We start from the raw sequence: 14,305 nt of genomic DNA, 5'->3' as shown, positions 1-14,305 counted from the left end.
AAACGCTCAGTGCATCTCAGTTATTTACTCTGAAGTTTAGAAACCCTCCCTGGCCCCCCCTCGCTCCCCCGCCCAAGCCGCCAGGAGCACAGCTGGCTCCTCATCAGGTTTTACTGCAGCTTGATGAACAGCCTATTGGGTTATGACTCCATTTGTTGTGTGAGAGGAAAACAACTGTTGAAAATTCAATCGTTTCTACAGTCAATCCTTTCCAGCTTGATTGACGGCTTTATTAAAAAGGCTGTACAAAGTGTTTCTTGTGCTGTTAAAAATTATATAACTATTTTTTAAGGACATATTGGCGAAGGAAATAAGAAGTTAGAATCAAAATGCATTGGTCATCGACAGTAATTTTAATTTTTCAATTTTGACCAGTTTTGCATCCTAAACACTTGATATTAAATAGAAGTCAACATGCCTTAAAATTAGGATATATTTAAACAACGGGCCACATATCTAATATGTCTTAAAATAGAGGCACCTGTGATGGATGGATTTACCAAATGCTTTCTGGCTTCTGTTTTCCTTTTGTCAAAGAGAATGAAGTTATCAATGATCACTGCAGCCTTCCCATCTCCTTTTTCTGATGCTCCTATTTGCACAGCGGGGTTAATCCAGCCGGTGAAGTGCTCGTGCGGTTTTCAGATCTAAGCCTTAGATGCCTTATTCCAGCCCCAGTAGGTGGATGCAAGATATAATTCTTTCCACGAAGAAAGAACAAACTGATATTCACGTAACCATCTCAGAGCGTGAACAGCCTGGATATATAGTGTGTGCGTAATTACCAGGACACGTTTGGAAATAGCACTGTGCTCTAAAGCCAGCGAGGTATTATTCTTGCATTCCTGAATCATAAAGTCATCATCCACCAAGATAAAAGGGAGTATGGGCATATGGGAACGAGCAGAGAGGAACATATGGATCACAAATATTTTTGTAACTGATTAAAATTGTTCTCTTTGCTAAGAAAGTGTTGCCAGGAAATCAACCCTAGTCCAGCTTTTCTGTTCCCCTAACTAACCCGACTCTTCCTCTGTCATTTAATCTTCACTTGTTCCGATTTCTCCCATTTTACACAGAGAGGCAAAACCATGTCTAACAAATATATTTTATCCAACATTTGGTTAATGGATATTCTGGCCAAGTGTCAAGTGTTATGTGGTTGTGGTATGGGGGGAGGGAGAAAAAGAGGAGACACTCAACAAATGCACAAAATAAAAGTTACTGCAGTTCTTTCAGTTACAAGATTTTAACCATAGATTAGGAGGTGATATTGAGCAAAGGCAGGCAATGAACAAGCTATAGGAAACTGATCAATAACACTAGCAGCTATTTACAATGAGGACAATAGTGACCATTTCACATTCTATTCATGTTGTTTCTTATTTTTTTGGCTGACTTTAGAGTCGGACACGACTGAAGTGACTTAGCAGCAGTAGCAGCAGGGTTGCAAATAGTAGCAGCTGAGTTTGTGGGGATGAGAAAGAGAGGGAGAGAGAAGTACAATGCAAAAGACCAAATATTCTGTCTTTCATCATCACCAACAAAATAGGTGTGTCCTAATTGTCTATGTGTGTGCATGTTACATATATTAATCGCTGGGCTGTTGTGTGGAGAAATAAAGCTTGAGGTTTGATTCCAATTCTAGCAGTGATTTATTTCTCAGAGGATATCTAAAATGGGACATCAAATTCTATTTGCAAGCTGGGAGGGCCACTTTACTAGTCACTTTTGTCACAGTCCTTCTACTCAAAATCAGCAGAGGATGACTCATCCCAAATCACTATAGGTCCTTTATGATGAAGCAACATAATCAAGATTTCCTTATGTGAACAATTGAGATGGTTCTCGCTTCTACACCATTCCTTCTTTTTTTAGCTGGTCGCAGTTCTGCAAATGTAAGCTGCTGGCGAACTGTGATATTAGTCATCTGTCAATTGGCTGCAAAAGGTATTTAAATGCAACCCCTTAGCAACCAAAGACACATCCTAGTCTCAAAGCAGTTATTCTGTTAAAGTTTTAAAAAAATAGGTTGAAGGTTTAAGTTTAAAGACTTAAAAAGAGAGAAAAGTAATTGAAATGTAATCCTTTTAGAAATGAGAGCCACCATGGCATCAAGGCATGAACAGAAGGTACAGATTAATACCTTCAGTGAGCTTGAATATTCCCCCAGGTTACAGAAAGATGTCAATACGAAAATTTCACATAAGTTTACTTTCCCAAAGAAAATGTTTTCCTTCAATATACATGTATAAGAAACACTCAACCAGGAGTTCTATCCTTTCATTAAACTCCTTTTGGTCAACTCCATGCACAAGCATTCTGTAAGATTCTTGAACCACCCATGCAAATGCCAAAATAACCAGACAACTGTTTTGGAGGAAGAACCTAGGAGGAGATTTAAGAAGAGGAATTTTCATACTAGGGGTTTAAGGGTAGAATTATTTTACATGAATATTCTTATTTCAACTTGGATAGCTAAGCAGTTTATAAATATACAGTAATTCATATGAAGAACAGCACTTTTTCTTATTACAGCAAACTGGACACAAACATAACCTTCATCAACATTTATCAGGCTTCCAATAATGCAAATAACTGATGTCAAAGCTTTGGACATAAGAACAGTACCACAAAAATCATAAGTGCCTTTAAAAATAAGAGGGGTCGGATCTCAATAAAAACATTCCAAGGAAAAAAAAAAAAACAATGTTTCAATTCTTTACTTTCCTAAAAAGTGTTCATGGAATCTCTACCATGTACAAGGATGTGCTAATACAATCTCAAAAGGAAAAATCTTTTTTTTTAAAGAATATAATAAAAGTTAAATAATTCTTATGGATCCACATGAAAAAATTTAAACAATTTTATTTTCATCATCCTCTTTTTGATTAGTCATCAACTGGAAGATAAAGATGTATTCTGTTTTATAATTCTTAAATGTTTTCTCAGTGTATTTCAAAAGAAGAAAGGCATAAACTTGGGAGAAGGAAATAATGTACTGGGTCCCATAATAAATATTTGGATATCCCCACAGAGTGAACTAGTTGATAAAATTAATAAAGCAAAATGTAGCAGAGACTGACATAAGATTCTACATTTGGGTTCAAAAAAATAGTTGCATAATTTTGAATTTTTAGTTTAGACAAGAGAAGACTTAGGGAGGACAAATAGCTATTTTCTTATGCTATTTTAAAACATTCAGAAAACAAGGAATTGGTCTTACTTGGTATTGCTTCAAAAGTTAGCACTAGGCAAAAAAAAAACAACAAAAAAAACAACACAAAGAACAACCTACCTTTTTAAACACAGAACTACCATATGACCCAGTAATTCAACTCCTAGATGGATATCAAAAAAAAAACACAAAACCCCAGAAACCTAGGACTAGAACACCAATGTTCATGGCAGCATTATTCACAATGGCCGAAAGGTATCCATCAGTGGATGAATGGATAAACTTAATGTGGTATACAGACGATGGAATATTATTCTGTCTTAAAAAGGAATGAAATTGACGTTGCAATATGGATGGACTTTGAAAATATTATTCTTAGTAAAATGAGTCAGACACGGAGAACAAATGTGGTGTGATTCTGCTTACACAAGGTACCTAGAACAGGCAAATTCATGGAGACAGAAAATAGAGCAGAGACTATCAGGAGCTGGAGGTAAGGAAGGAAGGGGTTACTGTTTAACTGGTACAGAGCTTTGTGGGGGATGATGGAGAAGTTGTGAGTATAGATGTGATGGCTTCACTGTTTAATGCCACTGAATTGTATACTTAGGAGCAACTAAAATGATAAAATATTACGTATATGTCACCAGGAAAGAACTTAAAAAACTCTTTTCTTCTAGAATATGATTTAAAAGGAAACAAATCAATATACGTACAAACAGACCAAAGGCAGAAAACGACAGAGGAAGTGGCCTTCTACTTTACAAAACTGCTTCTGGGGTACTGATAACACTGATATATGTAAGGACAAGTGTGGTGGATGTAACCTGCTTGGTGTGTGCTGATTCAAAAAGGTACCCAATAAGGACCATCCTCCTTCTCCTCATGGTCATCTTAGCAGTCTCGTCTTTGGCAAGACGAGCTTTGTTATTTAACCATCCAAAGTGGAAGCTGCAGGGATGAAAGGTTAGGATGTGACGATCTTCAGACTCTTCCACTGCATCTCTACTAGAATCAAGGTGTGTTTGGCCAATGTGTCTTCATCCACAAAAGGCAACAGAAACTACTTCTAACTGCAAGACAACCCCGGGTGCATCTTACTGCAATACAAACACCCACTGTCAATCATCTGGATGAGAGGGCTGGAGCTAGCCGCTCTGTCACATCACTGACTCAGTATTTCGCACACTTTTTTTTTAAACGGCAGATAAGGAGAGTTTTCTGACCAAAATAAATAGCACAGAGCACAAGGCCAGTGGCCCTGCTGCCACGTTAGACTGAGAAAGCATTGAGGGTCACTTCAGTTTGACTGGGCGACCCCTGGGACCACTCCCAGGATTTTAAAATAGTCTCAAACTTTCATAAGCCATGCAGGGTAATCACCACCTTATGCTTCTTGCCTCAATCTGTTAATTGTCTAGGCATGACTTATCTATATACAAGGTGGTGTCACCAACCTCCAGTCATGTGCAAACTCAAAGAAAATGTGCGAGTACTCAGAGAACCAGAGTCTTGCCAAGAACCTTGAAATCAGCCAGTCTAGCTGATACTAAATGCATTGTCTTGGAGAAGATCCATAACCAGATAGTGGCAGAGCTGGGTCAAAAACACTGTCATTTAGACTGAGGATCAGAGCTCTTCTTAAAACCACATGTTCCTATAGTGACTGGGGCTTTATTAGAAACATAGACAAGGTGAATCTAATCTGTTCCATTAATTTCCAGGGTATTTCAAGAGATACATTTCTTCCCCTGAACCACTATCTTCTTCCACTAGCCAGTGTATCTTCATATACTGCAGAGAGTCTGCATGAATAGTCTGCCTGATAATGGCACGTGTCTTTCTTGATATTATCCCTAACACTTTATGGACACATGGACCTCTAGACATCATGCTTGGCATTGTTCTTTGAAACCCCCAAAAGCCTATAAACCACAGTCATCAGAATGACCTCAAGTTATAGGCTAGCCATCTGCCCAATTTCCTCCTTCACTTCTACAGCTCATGGTACCTTCTTTCTAGAGGCCATACAGGAATCAGATGCCTGCAAGATTCCCAGATAAAGTGTACTCATATTTGTTAAAATGTGGAATAATGTATTTGAATCTACTGGGGCCAGAACACGTTTAATATTGAGAAATGAATGTCTTCCTAATCTTTAAGCAAAGAACCGGAATCTTAGACTTGGGAAGTTGTTTTTTTCTTCTGAGTGTAACTAAAGCAAATTTTCTGGGAACATAAGTAACACTGCTGGGATCTTATAGCTAACAATGCCATGTAACTCTGGTTTCTTAATAGACCTTCCAGGAATTCTACCACATTACACACTTACCCTAAATATTTCCCTCAATATCACTGCTCCATAATCTCCTGGGACAAACAAAACTATTTTAGGGAAGGGAGGGGGGATGATCCATTGAAATGATACATTTGCTTGAATGTTATTAATCTCACAGATGTTAGAACTTCTGTATTCTCAATTTAGTTCAATAAAGTATTTTAAAATGTCCTCTTTCAGCGGATCTAGATGCCAAAGATATATAATCCATTATTTATGTCCATTTATGTATACTGGTGGTGAAGTGGTACAGAATTCGCCTGCCAATGTAAGAGATGCAGGTTTGATCCCTGGGTCGGGAAGAGCCCCTGGAGAAGGATCTCCAATACTGGAGTGGCAACCCACTTCAGTATTCTTGTCTGGAGAATTCCATGGACAGAGGAGCCTGGTGGGCTGCAGTCCACAGAGTTGCAAAGAGTTGGATGCAGCTAAGCACACACACATGTATACTGGAGACACCTTGTAATCGGACGAGGATATATCACGAAATGCAGATTTTCAACTGTGGCTTAAAGAATTCAAAGTTATACAAATTCATCATGAAGAGGAAAAGCCCTTCAAAAAAAGGCTAGGGATAAATATTAATTTTATTCAGCACATCTGACTGAACACTTTTGTCTTTTATTTCTATAAGAAGCGGAAGTAGAATCTGTCATTTCAAAAAGAATGAAACTGAACAAATGTGACGCAGTTATAGGTGCCAGAATGTGAGCTGTTTGGGCTACTAAAACCTTTCTTGCAGAAAATAAGAAAAGAATAGACACTTAGGGAAAATGAGAAAAAACAAAAATAAGTGGATAAATTATTATTCTGTTAGATTTTTGAAATGGTGATAAGGTTCGTGTTCTGTCCATTTATAATCTGGGAAAAGTAAGAGGCTTTCATGGCCACAGTGTCTTTATTTTCCCTTATGTCAGTGGATAATGTGTGGTGCCATCGCCTGTGAATACTTCAAGCCTTAAGGTTGCTTTTTCAGAATTATTACTAGCTAATACCATCAGTATGTCTAATCAAAAGCAATCAACATAGAAGTTTAAATTACCCACCCATGACCTCAGCTCTGCCTCCGCCCACCCCCGCACGACGGCAGAAGAATGGAAAGATTCTCCACGGGAGCAAAGGAATTAAAGGATGCTTCATCTCAAATAAAAAGCTAAAAGGTGGGCCTAAAGGTCTGTGAGTGCAGGAAGTGACTTCTACACCCATGAGGCAGGGAGAAAGGCAGGAGAGATTTACTAGAAATGGATATCTGCTGCTGCCATCTCAAGAAGAGCAGGGGAGATTTCAAGAGACACAGGAACAAAAGAGTTTTAATTCTGTCGGGCGGATCTGGGCTACAAATTGAGTATTAACATACTGACAGCAAATGGCAACTCACTCCAGGATTCCTGCCTGGGAAGCCCCATGGACAGAGGAGCCTGGCAGGCTACAGTTCATGGGGTCACCAACAGACAGACATGACTTAGCAACTAAACCACCACTGCATACTGACAGCAAGCTCTTTCCACAAGATCCAACAATCACACCATTAAATGCGTTTATTATTTACCTCCACATGGGTGATTCTGGAGCGTTTTCCATAGATTATTACACTTTATCCTCGTCTCAACTGCACTATTCATTGCTAGCCTCCAGTGAGTAAGACAATCGGTTGCCTACTCACCCTGTCTCTTTAGTGAGAGGGCAGCTGGCTGTTGGCTCCGTCCATCACTGAAATCCCCAGGTCTTAGAATCTCAGATGAGTCACCCTTTAACAAGGCTCAATGTTCTAACTAAGTAGTAAGAGTCATTCTCCCACTACTGTTACATAAACTACACAATGGCTGAGATTTTTGCCTGGCTAGCCTACTTCTGTACTAACTCCAGTGCTGAGAACAACCCCTAAAACAGAGTAGGACCTGCTGACTCAGTGAATGAAAAAGGGCTCCAAGTTCTACCTGAATTCTGATCAGTGATGGCTGGGTCACTGTTTTTCTGCTTCTTCCATCTAAAAAAGCCAGGGCATGTACCCACTCAGAGACCTATTAACCAGTGTGTAAGGTTAAAGGAAAACACTCAACAGTGGCTAAAAGGGCAAAACCATGGCATGCTTTTGGACGGGTGATTCTCAAGAGGGCTTTGGTCTGACCGAGCTCTGTGTGTCTGTGATAATGGGCCAGGCCATTCACAGACAGCACCTGCCTTTGGGGGGCCTTTTGGATAGGATGCTAGAGAAAGGAAAGAGATGATGCTTGTCCCAGGGGAGCTACCAACCCAATGAGAGAGCTCAGCAGACAGAGGGATTTGAGAGCAAAGCCATCCCCTCCAGATGACTAATGCATACAACACAAACGATACACTGTAGCCTGCCAGGGTCATAAGAGTTGGACATGGCTTAGTGACTAAACAACATACATAAAAGAGATAACTAACAAGAACCCACGTTATACATAGCACAGGGAACTCTACTCAATCCTCTGTGATGGCCTCTATGGGAAAATCATTTAAAAAAGAGTAGACATATGTATGACTGAATCTCTTTGCTGTATACCTGAAACTCACGCAACATTGCAGCTCAACCATACGCCAAAAAAGAAAAAAAGAAAGATAAAAGGAAAATGTGAACCCCTGACCCGAAGATCCACACGGAGGTGAGTGTTTTCAGGGCCTTGACAGTATGAGTTTTCCTGAGAAAGTGACTGCATACATTAAATATATGATTTATCACAATTAAACTGGCCAGACAGTTAGGCCTTGCTCACATTTCCAGACTAAAAACAGATAGAGAAGTAGTGTCCCATTCCTTTGAAACTGCTTTTTTGGTCGGAAACTCTGCTTTTTTGGTCATTATATCGAGTTTCATGGACTCTCATCCAGTGCTCACTTCATTGGGCCCCTCACCTGTGCCATCAGGCCCCTGACCTGTGTCATCAGGCCCCTCACCTGTGCCATCAGGCCCCTCACCTGTGCCATCAGGTCTCTCAGATGACATACCCCCACCCCTCAAGATGCAGTGGTGCTCAGCCCACAAAGAGAAGGATAATACACCTACAGACTCCTGGCCATCTCTGCTCCATCTTGAATGCAGGGACCCTTTTCCCTCTTTTGTTTTTCCTCTTTCTCTATGCTGCCTAGTACAGTGGGACACAAAATTACACTGACGCCCCTGAGGACTCAGCCATGAAAACTAAAAAGCCACTGTCCTGAGGTCAACAACCAGATTCTAAGAACAGATACGCTAAGAACACAAGCGTTCAATAAATGACTCCTTTGATCCTCAGACTTCCTGGGAGCAGATGCACTTGGAATGCAGGATACATGAGTTCACTTGACATCAGCATGTTTTGGGTATTGGCTAGCAACACGGTGTTGGAGTTTTTCCTCCCCACAGTGAAATCTCTAGAAAGACCATTTAAACTGTAGATGTGGGAGAGTAAGTAGCAACAAATCCATCATGGGGTGCTCAGGAATGCAACGGAGGAAAAAAGCCTGCATGAGAGACCTCAAGCACTGCAGAAAGTGGTGGGAAAACCTAACGTCTCCATTTCTGGAAGAGACAGGGAGTGAGAGGAGCTCTGTGGCTTCAGAGTCAGGACTTAACAGATGCTCAGGGAGGACAAATCTCTAGAAAAAGAAGGCGAATATGCAAAAGCAGTGCCTTGAAGTCTTTCTTTCTAAGCCATCAATGGTCTGGCTTGGGTTTGGACGCAGCTTTAAATATACGTGATCTAAAGCATTCCAGGTGATGAACATGGCGGGAGACTGACTCTAAATTCCCTGGACAGAAGTCCCTTGGATTGGTGTCTACGGGAGCACTGACAGTCTTTCACACACAGCAAGAACATAAGCCCTACCAGTTTGCTGGAAGGAGAAAAGGATATATTCCCTGGAGGGAAACAATTTCAGGAAACTTAACAATGCATCGGTGGAGCAGAATCTGGTTGATTTGCCAGGTGTCCCAGGGCTTGGCCAGCAGGTAATTTCCTACTTAAGAAAGGAACGTGCATGTGCCCACTGGTGCTGCCTGCCCCCCACCACCCCAGAGCTGGGGCCATCTGTGGCCGTGCCAAGGAGACCCCAGATGCCCTGTCGGCAAAGACACCTGCAGGGAGCTGTGGCTGGCCACCTGAAAGATGGCGGCTGCTGTTTATGTTATTTCATCATTATTATTTTCTTGCCCATGCCTTGTGGCACCTGGGATCTCAGTTCCCTGACCAGGGATTGAAGCTGTGCCCCCTGCAGTAGAAGCGCTGAGTCTCAGCCATTGGACCTCCAGGGACGTCCAAGGGGCTGCTGTTTAAAGTTAGCTGTGTGCTCTCATGAACTGTCACAGTTGCAATCACATGACTGCTCTCTACAAAATCTTGGTTAGACACAATAACCTCTCCCTGCTCCCTGTCCTAAGCCAGGCCTCAAAGCTCTTTTTTTTTTTTTTTTTAAAGAAAATACTCTTGCTCAAAGGAACTGTTAGAGAAAAGAGTTACACTGTGCGAGGATTCAAGGCTTCCTAATGGTGAAGTTGAAGATCTGGGGTCATTCTATTCATGGGGTCTACGATGCTTAAGCTAAGGGTCAATGGGGGGCTATTAGCTTTGCACATGTGTCAAATGATTAGAACAAAATAGTCTTGAAGCATACTTGAGTTGCAGAGACTTTCAATAAAATGTCCAAGTTGTAAGCCTAGGGAAAATTATACAGTGGGAAAAAGATCATAACTTTTTTTACTTATAACAATTCTTGGAGGGAAGGAAGGAAGTGAGTGAGAGAGGGAAGAAGGGACAAAAGCCATGAGGCAGGCAGACCAGCCAGCTGTCAGAAAAAAACATCCAGAATTAACATGTGAAAGTAGAACATGAAATATTTGGAGAAATTCATGAAGAAGCCCAAGACAAATTTTAATTTTCACAAATAGATTTAAAACTAGGAAGGCAAAAAGAATCATTCACTCATTATTATTGGCATCTAAGTGGAGACAGGATGGTTCACTATTACAGATAAAAAGTATATCAGGAGAAGCATTTTCCGGGTTTGTTAAAGTATGGTATATACAAAAATGTATTTTACACTTCAAATGATTACTCATTTTCACTGAAAAAAAGTGTGAAGAACATGATCGGATCCTGTTGCCTCAAAAGTCATGATGACAAGAAAGGTAATTTAAATCTGTACGAATCAAAGGATTCTAAGTATGTTAATCAAAGGATTCTAAGTATATTAACATGAATGACGACTTTGAGCCTCAGAAGGTATTGTTAGTATTTAAATATTAAGATTTAAGATATAGTATATGTGTGATATGTGTGTATATATATGTATTCATGTGTCTATATATGCGTGTGTATACGTGTGTATGTGTGTGTGCATGTAGGTGTGCATAGGTGTCTGTGCATGTGTGTGTACATGTATATACAGAGAGTGAACACACATGTGTAATGTGTACATTTCCAGGTATCTGACATCCCATCTGGTCCAAAAGTATCCTTCTCAGCTGGCAGGTTGTCTTCAGTCTGGTGGGGGGGGTGTTTCTGCTGGAAATCCTGTGGCCTGACACCATTCCTTCGGGGGGCTTGGCATGCCCACGATGCCCAGCCCATATTCTTTCTCAACATGACAGACTCCAGAAGGAGCAAGGGCAGAGTGGCACAAGGACGGAAAATACTGTTCCCTCCAAAGGCCATCCCTTGACTCACTGAGACGCCAAACTTCAGGAGACTCTCAAAAACTGAAAAGAAAGCTGCCTGTCTAAATACTCCTGGCTTGCTGTACTGTTCACACACAAATTCAGTCAGTCAACTTGGGGAGATTTTTGTTTAAAAAAAAAAGGCTTTGGTTATAAGCAAAACCTGCCTTGTCTCCTGGCTCTCTCTAGACACAACTTAGTGGGGTGGCCTGGGGTTTCCTGCAGATTCTGTGTCCTGGCAACATTCTTAAAAACTGGTAGAAAGTAGGAAGCTGTCTCTTTACATGTATTGTCATGCAGCATTTTCATATATTTTATTTTGTCAAAAGTTATATATGCAAATTAGGAGCAATTTTTTTTTTCTGCTCACTGTTTTCCTTTAAAACATTACAACTGAATTTGCGGGGTAGGTTTCTTAGTGGATTTTGAGATACTTGTGCCCCTTCCTTGAAATAAACACTAGAGCAGAAGTTCGTTTTCTGACCATCAAAAACAAACGATTGATATTATACTGACCATGGCCAATGTATAGTCCTTATCCATCTTAATTCAATCTCTCTAAAGATACACATTCATACACACACAGACACAAACGCAGTCTCACTCACACGTGGGCTATATACCTGAAGAATGCAATAACAACATTTATCAGATGCAGTGTTTATAGCTTTGCTCCTAAAAAGCTTCATAGGTTCTCATTTTTTTTAATTCTTTTCTATTTTCAGTATAGATATGCTCAGGCAAAAATGAACACTTCTATATTTAAGACTACTCCTCACCCCAAATGGATAAAAACAAGTTCAGAACCAGCAGAAGGATGCTCCAGTCACCATGACTGACAGTCACTACACTCTTGGTATGGCTCCCAGACCAAGGGTCGAAGTCAGGCCCCTGGTGTGGAATCATGGAGTCCTAACCACTGGGCTACCAGGGTAGTCCCAAGGTCTACGTTTTTAAAAGCAGTGTCTACACAAGAATGTACATGCTTTCAGAGTGCATTACTTTGGAGAAATTTCATTCTGAATTACATTTTTGTGCATTATATGCTCCCATTTCAGATTATATTTTCCTTTAATTAACTACTAAAAATAATCTTACGTTGCTTCTGCCTCTTAATTCAGCACCTCTCCCAAATCTATTAAGAAGTAAGCCAAATGGAGCCCAGCTTCCAATGAGCAGTGCAGAAAAGACTGTTGCTTCTTCAGGAATAATCTATAAGTTACTCCTCCCTCTCTCCTCTCATGTAAATTCTTTTAAAAAATGGGACTATTCTTTTTTTTTTGGTACTGAAATACAGTGGTAAGTAAGGGTTTGATGAAGCACTTATTTAATGAATTAGTGAATGAATACATCAATTTAACAAGTCTTGAGATTATAGTGCCTAGTCATAACGCAAAACCACTGAGGTCTTGCTTTCAAACTAGCAATTATTTCCCCATTATCATCATCCTGGCCATAAATCACATTGTAAAGGAAATGACTTTTACTGTGAACAAAGAAGAGGCTTTTACATAACAAGCAAGTTTAATGCTAATGTAAATAGAGCCAGTTGACAATGGCTTTAATATATCTAGGGGATACTCATTAGTGCCTGGCATTATTTTGATGAAAAAAAAAAAGGATAAAAAGATTCACCCTCAAATATCCTATTTTAAAATAGAGGGAGCTGAGGCACAGAGACACTGAGTATCAGAGCTAACACCTCACTCTAGGAAAAGCTGGGACTGGAGTTCAGATTCTGACAGGCTGGCCCCAAGACTTCAACCTCAACAATACTGTGAAACGACTGAGGTTAACAATGACCACAGGCCAGATGATAAGTAACCAAGGCAGCCAAGCTGATGCCACGGAGACCCATGGCATGGAACCATGAGACATTTGAGGGTGCATGCTTACCCTAGTCCTTCTAGATTTTCTCAAATGAACCTATTTTAGTTTTACAATTAGCAGTAGTAAACGTGAAGATTGAGAACAGACCACAAAATATGGAATAAGTTCAAACAGGCTACTGGCATTGTTAATTGCACGGTGAAGTATGTTTGTGGTTGCCATGAAGTTACCCATTCAGTTAGAAAGCAGGAAAGAAAGACGATGCAAAGAACTGTCAACCAAACCAAAAGTACAGAGTAAGTCCATCGAATCCAATGTGCAGTAAAAGGAATTAAATCCATGAAAAGGTATGTTTTAAATAAATGTCAAAGATGAAACTTCAAATATACCCTACACACAAACCAAATTATATAATAAAAATTTAAGAACTATTTTAATAATGCCAGAAGAATCTCAAGACCAGATAGGTAAACACTTATCATAAAATGTGTTTTTGGAATAAACACTAAAATCAAAATGACTCAAATGCATTAAAAATAAAGTTGAGAACAATTAACAATCAGACTGGGCCAAAATGTCTAAAGAATTCAAGGATGTTTTTGCATGGAGCCATTGATATGAATATTGGGTTCTAAGTTTACTTGCTTCTACAAGGAATCAACCAAAAGTTTTCAATGAAAATTAACTGTTTGTGGGGTGACCCTGTACGCTCATTTTTTAAAATGTGCTTTCCTTCTGCTTTCTAGGTTTGGATTCCTGCAAGGGTCCTGGGTGACATGTGAACCTTTTTGTGTTCTTCATCTATACCACCTATAGATGGGCTTGGAGTTTTTTATTTTTTATTCAGCAGCCGCCTATAAGTTTGACACTTTTAAACAGCTTCTGTCTACAGCCACTGTTCTTGGAAGGGCAGGCTGAAGCTAAGAGTCTGGGGAGAAGGGCAAAGACCAGAGGAGCTGTTGCGTGCTGAGCAACGATTTGGGTATTTTTGAAATGACAACACACGTCCACACAGTCGTCATCATCATCATATTACCTTTCAAATCCATAACAAACAGGATAAACTGAATACATTTTCATTTCTTCCACATACTTTTAACAAGTACCTTGGATAGAAGCAGTGGATACAAAGGTGACTAGAAACCGGCCCTCCCCTCTGGAGAACTCACACTTGAGGAGGATGTATTCATTGTTTAAAAAGTGGGGTAGAGTTCTTAAGAAGTGGCTCTTTGTCAACAGCAGTGCTTTTAAATAGTAGGATAGATTCATGAACTCGTGCAGTGTTTATGTGGATGATTTT

At 40.1% G+C, this 14,305-nt stretch overlaps 1 protein-coding gene across 18 annotated transcripts in view; it reads right to left on the bottom strand.

Moving 5' to 3' along the window:
* Positions 1–14,305, bottom strand: part of ARPP21 (cAMP regulated phosphoprotein 21) — a 164,293-nt gene that overhangs the window by 118,171 nt on the left and 31,817 nt on the right. The window contains exon 1 of one of the 18 annotated variants that reach the window (XM_061395816.1): positions 482–760. The exons of the other annotated variants lie outside the window; for them this stretch is intronic. The gene's annotated coding sequence lies outside the window, so the exon portion shown is untranslated. Of the gene's footprint in view, positions 1–481; positions 761–14,305 lie in introns of those variants that run through there. 18 annotated transcript variants of the gene reach the window in all.

Source organism: Bos javanicus, chromosome 22 (genome assembly GCF_032452875.1).
Source record: "Bos javanicus breed banteng chromosome 22, ARS-OSU_banteng_1.0, whole genome shotgun sequence".
NCBI classification, from domain to species: Eukaryota; Metazoa; Chordata; class Mammalia; order Artiodactyla; family Bovidae; genus Bos; species Bos javanicus.
This window is presented reverse-complemented; position numbering and strand designations above follow the sequence as displayed.